Genomic DNA, 7555 nt, shown 5'->3' on the forward strand with positions numbered 1-7555 from the left:
CCTGGGTGAGGGGCTGATGGCTGTTTTCAGGCTGGCCACACCCCCTTTAGGGTGTGGGGGGTCCCCACTGGGGTGCCTGGCCAGTCTGGGTGAGGGAGGGAAGCCTCCTGCTCGCTCCAGCTCCATGGCCATGGCCGGCTGAAAGCAGGTATCTGAGGTTTATTTAGCTTCTATAATTAAAACTTTGCTGCCTTTTGCGGAGGCTATAGCCGGCTGTGGGAAGCTAGGCTTCCTCCATCACTGGGGCAATAAAGCCTCCTGCTTCAGCTCCTTGGCTGACGGCTGCCATCTTGTTTGGGTTAATTTGCATATAGTCGCTCTGATTGGCTGGTGGGGTGGCTTACGGCGTAGCAAAGCTATGGTCAATTTGCATGTTTTTCTTTTATTAGTGTAGATAACCAAATAGTAGATAAAGCAAGCTTATGGAATTAGAAGATCCCCATTTTCAGTCTCTACTTGCTTACGCACTTTAACAGTTAACCTGCAAAGGAAAAAAAAAAAAAAGGATGAGGAGATAAAAGAAATAACAATGCTTTTAAAATGAAAAAAAATCTAAATTATAGTGTCCAGAATGTAGTCTTGGGATAAAACTGTAAAGAGCGCCAAGAAGAGATTAATACCCACGTCGCATAGTGGCTATATTGGGTGGATGCAAATTGTTGTGATTGGGATAGGGTATATGGAAGAGTTTCTGGGGTGAGATTGACAAAGTTCTATTTTTTGACCAGTGTGTAGCCACAGGTTTTACTAATCTATGCAATAACATACATTTTTGGTGATGTTTTCAGTATCTGTATTTTATCTTCTAATACAAAGGAAAAAAAAATGCCTAGACTTTCGTTCCACCCCCAGAGATTCTGATTTCATTGATGTGGCAGAGATAGAGCACTATCCACCATGGATAATTTTAATTCATAAGTAAATTTTTTTTCTTTGCTCCTAAAATATGTTTAAAAAATGAAATAGTTCAACTTGTGAAACTTAAAGTCTAAACCAAATCAAAAAGGGTATTTTATACATTATTAAGTTATTGAAATGTATATTAACAGTGTCTTATGGAAGAGACTGATATAATCATACTTTTTTTAAGGAGCAACCATTCTGGTGTCACTAATTCTTTTGCATCAAAATTTTTATTTCAATTGCCATAAAACTAGGATCCAAAATAGTCCCAGTATTAAATGACTTGTTATTTTTTTTTTGCCATTTTTCTAAAACTATCATTAGCAGTAATAAAAATAAGAAATCTTCTACATGCAATTTATTTTAGGAAGGCACAACCCAAAGCTAAAAGTAAGCCTCATGTGTTTAACCACAGAAGTGCTGATACTGCAGCAGAATCCAAACACGTAAGTGAAAGGCGATATTACTCTGTTTTTCATTCTTAAATTACACTAAATGGCTGCTACCAGAAGGGAAATTAAAACAAAAACAAAATAAAAAAAAACAACACCACAAAACACCAGAAGAAAAAAAAACAGTTATAAATAAGAAACTGTTACAAATTCCTTGACATTTAACCATATGCCTCAATAAGCTTTAATCTTGAATATTTTTTAAGTAAAATTTGATCTTTAGAGCTAGAATAGTATGACCAAAGCTCTCTTTTATAAACAAACTATTAAATGTGTTAACTAAAACACACTTTTTATTCTTGATCACCCGTGAGCGCATCATGGGTGAAGTCTACAGAAAGAAAGTACTGAATAGACCTTTACCTTTCAATCCCAACAGCATCTAGGATGTATCAATAGGTCTGTTTGTGGTCAGCTGAAGGGCCTTGTTAAAAGATGTGCCTTGAATTGCATGAGTTCTGTAGTTCACATCAGAATGCCTGGAAGAATTTGATCAATACATGGGCTTTATCTGGCATGACTAAAGGATTGTTTTGGAGGAGGGAATTTTTCCAGCTGCCAAAGGTTATCTTTTACAACTATTTATTTTCACATTATCTGATAAAAATCTTAGATATTGCATATAATGATCCCCTAGTAAACAGAATATATCAAGTATAATTTAACTTTTACTGATGACTCATAGTGAATTGAAATAGTAACTATTGCACTCTGCTCTAGGTATGTGATTACTTTAGAAAATATAGGTTTATGACTATGTTCTTATAAAGTTTTGTCTGCCTTTACTAAATTAGTCCTTTTTTAATCTGAACCTTTGGACATAAATTGGAATGTATTTTAATTTAATTATTTATCAAATATGTCATTACAGTTTTGTTATAGTCAAAGTAAATTCATAATAAAATTTGCAAATAAAATGTTTTACAAAACTGTTATGAATTTTTACCTTTGAAACTCAGAAGCAAAACCATCGACTATATATGGTATAGTAAAATGTGGATTGCAGGAAGCTAGGAACCCCTGTGACTGAAAGAGAAAATGCACCCCTAGTGGTCCTCAGAAGCAGCGAAGAGCACCTTAACCAGAGAAAAGATAAGATGCAAATATTACACCAAAAGTGCTGTCTGCTCTTTGAGAGGAAAAATGGGAGGTCCAAGTAAGAAAGGATCACCCCCTTAAAGGAGTGTTATTAATAAAGGTTAACAGAGGTGTAAAATGTTTTCATAGAAGTTAATTTCTAGAACTTCACACATCATTTTTGGTTTAAATCATAATTTGAAATGTTTTAAGAACTCCCAAATATATATCATCATTATAACGTTTCCTCTGTTCAACCGAAGTAAATTCAAAATCAAATTATGATACTTACCTTTTTAGACATTTTATTTGTGGTTACATGATTTTATTCACATTATCATAGCAATCTTTATTAATAGTGTCATCCACATTGCCTTCCCTAAACATAACTCCATAAGTTGAGAGTCTGATTTCATATCCTGTTTAGTTGTTCTATATCATCACATCATGTGAAACTGGGACGCACTGTTAACAGTTTTAATCATATGCCCACTAACACATCATTTCTTAAACTTCTGTCACATACCCATTTTTCCAGTTACTATGAACTTTCCCAGAGTTTGGGCAGGGAAAATAAGACAAAAGTGAAAGAATACAATTAGTCAATTTAACTAATTAATAACTCTGGTAGGAGTCAGAAATTGAAACTTCAGGAAAAAAATTAAACTTTTGGCTTATTTCTTTTTTGTTCACATAAACCTAGTTTTCAGGAGAAATATGTTTGTTTGTTGGAAACTTCCCAAAATGTAAGAATTTCTACTTTTATTAAATAAAAATAAATAGTCATCCACCAAAATGTCTCCTCGTAATTAATGTTCTAGAGATCTTCTCAGTATCTAAGCCTTGGTTAAAATGAAGAACATACAATACAAAAACAACAAACATTCATTTCCTTAATTTGCAGAAATATTTCATATTGCCACCCTCCCCTTACTTATCCACTATTATCAAAATAATTTTATAAATATCTAAGGAAATCATCTAAGTCCCACCCAACATTTCTATAGTATGTTTAAAATAAAAGGAAACTGTATAATTTTTACATATATAAATTTGTGTTTTGTGCCTAAAGTCACTGCAACTTATAAAAATATCTACTTATTATATTTTAAAAATTATAGTAAGATTCTTAATTACATTATTTACTAGTAGAACTATTTATAATTAAATATCTATATAATAAAAGCCTAAGTGACCGTTATGGTGGAACAAGCAGAACGACTAGTCACTAAGATGTGCACTGACTACCAGGAGGTGACACTCAATGCAGGAGCTGCACCCTGGTGGTCAGTGTGCTCTCACAGGGGGAGTGCTGCTCAGCCAGAAGCCTGGCTCACAGCTGGCGAGTGCAGTGGTGGTGGCAGGAGCCTCTCCCGCCTCTGCGGCAGTGCTAAGGAGCAGAGAGCTGAGCAGTAAGGAGCAAGGAGCATGTGGGCAGTAAGGAGCGAGGGGTCCCAGACTGCGAGAGGGCACAGGCCTGGCTGAGGGCCATCCCCCCAGTGCATGAATTTCATGCACTGAGCCTCTAGTAGTATATAAAAATAAAAAAAGCACACAATGACATTAAGACATTTCCAAAAATTCAAAGCGTAGATCCTCAAGAGGATAATTAGAAGCCTTAAAAGTAAAATAAAAATCTAATACTATCTGAAGAAAAATATGCATCTTCATTGCAGCATATTCATTTTTGAAACCTAACTTTAAGGACGTTCTGTAGTCAAATGAGTCCCATTAAATATATGGCAGGTGTTCAGAGATTTGACTATTTAAGATATAAAGTGCAAGAAGTACCTGAGCTAATAAGCCGTGGGACTTGACTCTCTCCCTGACCATCTGAGAGTTCCCCCCATGGCCAACTTTGCCTTCTGGAGCAAGATTCACCCTGAACCAAACCTTTCGATTACACAAGCTTTGAATAAAATCATTCTTTCTAAGAGTCCTAACCAGATTGAGCTGTAGTTCTTTAAACACTCTTGAAGTCCACTGATGAGTGTCACTACCCCTCCTATCTCCTATGATTCCATCTAACCATTTCTCTCGTTCTTTCCACCCAGTTTCTATTCACACCCCTATAGGCCCTTATGAAATCCTTGCCATATGCATTTTATTTCATTAGTTTCTTATTTTTGCCTCCTATGTTTCTCTTTAAACAAATGAGAGAATGCATTTTTTTGTTGTTGCCAGGTGTACTGGTCCATAATGCAGATTGTGTAATCAAAGAAAACACGATAATTTCAAGAGAAACATCAAAAGTGCTTTATTCGAAGTAATGTCAATTGCTAGCTATACATTTCCCCTGTCTTTCAGGTAATTTGTGGATACCGTCCCAATAGAACTTCTCTTGTTTTGAGGCAAACCATTCAGAGACCAAATTTTCCACTTCATACGTTTTGAAGTGCTGCTCAGAAAGTGCATGTGCCATCAATCGGAACAAGTGGTCATCTGAAGGAGCAAGGTCTGGTGAATATGGTGGGTGGCGGGTGGGTTAATACTTCCCAGGCAAGATCTTTTAATGTGTCTTTAACTGGTTTTGAAGTGTGTGATGGTGCATTATCATGAAGCAAAATTACTTTGCCGTGTCTTCTGGCACATTCTGGTCGTTTCATGATCAAAGTGTGGTTCAAATTGATTATTTGTTGTTGGTAGAGATCAGTATTAATGGTTTCACTGGTTTTAGAAGCTCATAATACACCACACCTTCCTGATCTCACCAAATGCAGAGCATTGTCTTCTTTTCCAAGCGATTTGGCCTTGCAGTCGATGTTGATGGTTGACCTGGATCAACCCATAATTTTGTGCATTTGGGATTCTCAAAATAAATCCACTTTTCATCGCCAGTCACAATTCGATGCAAAAAAGACTTTCTTTCGTGCCATTGAAGTAATATTTTACTGATGACTTTTTGGTTTTCCATTTGTCTTTTGTTCAGTTGATGTGGCACCCATTTTCCTTCCTTTAAAATCTTTCCCATTGCTTGTAAATGATCGGAAATTGTTTGCTGAGCAACCTTTACTCTTTCTGCAAGTTGTTTTTGAGTTTGACACGCATCTTCATTCAATAATGCTTGTAATTGTTGGTCTTCAAACTTTTTTGGTTGACCTGGACATTCTTTGTCTTTCACATCGAAATCATCACCTTTAAAGTGCTTAAACCAGCGTTCACAAGTATCTTGAGATGGAGCATGTTCACCATAAGCTTCCCGAAGTATACAATAACTTTCAGTAGCATTTTTCTTCAAAATAAAGTAACAAATTAAAACTTCTGCAAATGCTCTTTTTTTTTGGCATGAAATTCAACATTTTTAAGCGTATAAATATGATGTTAATACCTTTAGAAAATTTCACATATGAAGTTTTGAAGCTTGCTGTCAATACAACAAAATAGCATACATATCAAATTGCTTATATATTAACATATGTGTAACTCCATCTATTGAAAAAAATCCACATTATTAACCAGTACACCCAGTATTTCCCTTTTTTTTCTTGCATCAAACTCTTTTGCCCTTAGCTTTCTTTGTGTAATAATAGAACCTGAAGTCACTCCTTATCAATTCATAGCCATTCCAGCAGATGTGAGGTGGTAAGTTATTGAGGTTTTGAGTTATAGTTCCCTTACAACTAGATGGTGAGCATCTTTTTATATATCTGCTGACCCTCTGCATGTTTACTAAAGTGTCTGTTCAGGTTCTCTGCTCATTTATAAATAGGATTGTTTTTGTTGTTGATGAATTGTATGAATTCGTTCTATATTTTGAATATTAGCCGCTTACTAGAGGTATTGTTTGCAAATATCTTCTCCCACTTGACTGGTTGCCTTTTTGTTTTGTTGATTCATTTGGGGGGGTGTTTTTTTTCTGTGCAAAGGGGCAGCATCAATGAAGTCACAAGACAACTGACAAACTGAGAACAATTTTTACAACTTATATATTATAGGTAAAGGGTTAATATCATAACATATAAAGTACCAATAAAAATTGATGAGGGAAATGGCCAAAAATCTAATAAAAAAGACATGTAGAGATAATTCACAAAATAGAGGTAAAATGCCCTTTAACTTTATAAAAGCCAATGTATTTAATCACAGGCATAATTTGAACTGAAACTATACTAAGAGTCTGATTCTTATTTCAAAAATAGGCAATAAAAGTCTGATAACAATAAAAGTCTGATAACAATCTATTATCTAGGTTTTTTGGGAGAAACATGCACTCTTATATAATATTGGTGGAAATATAAACTCGTGCAACATTTTGGAATACAATTTAATGAAATGTATCAAAGTTACATATCAACTTACCTTTTAATTCAGCAATCCTACAGTTAGTAATTTACCCAAAATTCATATGTGCAAGTGCAATCATTGCAGCAGTGTATTTAACTATAAGTGGACACAACTGCGGCAATGCCCATATACATAGGAGAATGGTTGAATAAAATATACATGATGAAGAACTATGTATCTGTAAAAAAAAGAGAAGACTATCACTATGAACTGATAAGGGGTGATTTCAGCTTCTCTCTCTCTCTTTCTCTCTCTCTCTCTCTCTCTCTCTCTCTCTATCTCTCCATATCTAATTCCATAAGGCACATTATACCCTTCCCTGGTCCTTATTTATAAGTCTTTTTTATAATAGTGACAAACCTAGCTGTCATTATATACTACTAGAGGCCCGGTGCATAAAAATTTTTGCACGCGGTAGTGTCCCTCAACCAGCCTGTGCCCTCTCGCAATCTGGGACCCCTCAGGGAATGACTACCTGCTGGCTTAGGCCCGCTCCCCGGGGGATTGGGCCTAAGCTGGCAGTCAGACATCCCTCTGGCAGCCCAGGAGCCCTCGAGAGATGTCCACTTGCCAGCGGGGAGCAGGCCTAGCTGCAGTCAGACATCCTTAGCGCTGCTGAGGAGGCGGGAGAGGCTCCCACCACCACCGCTGTACGGGCAGCCATCACCCTGGCATGTGGCTGAGCAGAGCTCCCCCTGTGGAAGCTCACTGACCACCAGGGGGCAGCTCCTGCATTGAGTGTCTGCCCCCTGGTGGTCAGTGTGTGTCATAGTGACCAGTGATTCCCAGTCGCTCTGTTGTTAGGGTCAATTTGCATATTACCCTTTTATTATATAGGA

Source organism: Myotis brandtii, unplaced genomic scaffold (assembly GCF_000412655.1).
Source record: "Myotis brandtii unplaced genomic scaffold, ASM41265v1 scaffold319, whole genome shotgun sequence".
In the NCBI taxonomy this organism is placed as follows: domain Eukaryota; kingdom Metazoa; phylum Chordata; class Mammalia; order Chiroptera; family Vespertilionidae; genus Myotis; species Myotis brandtii.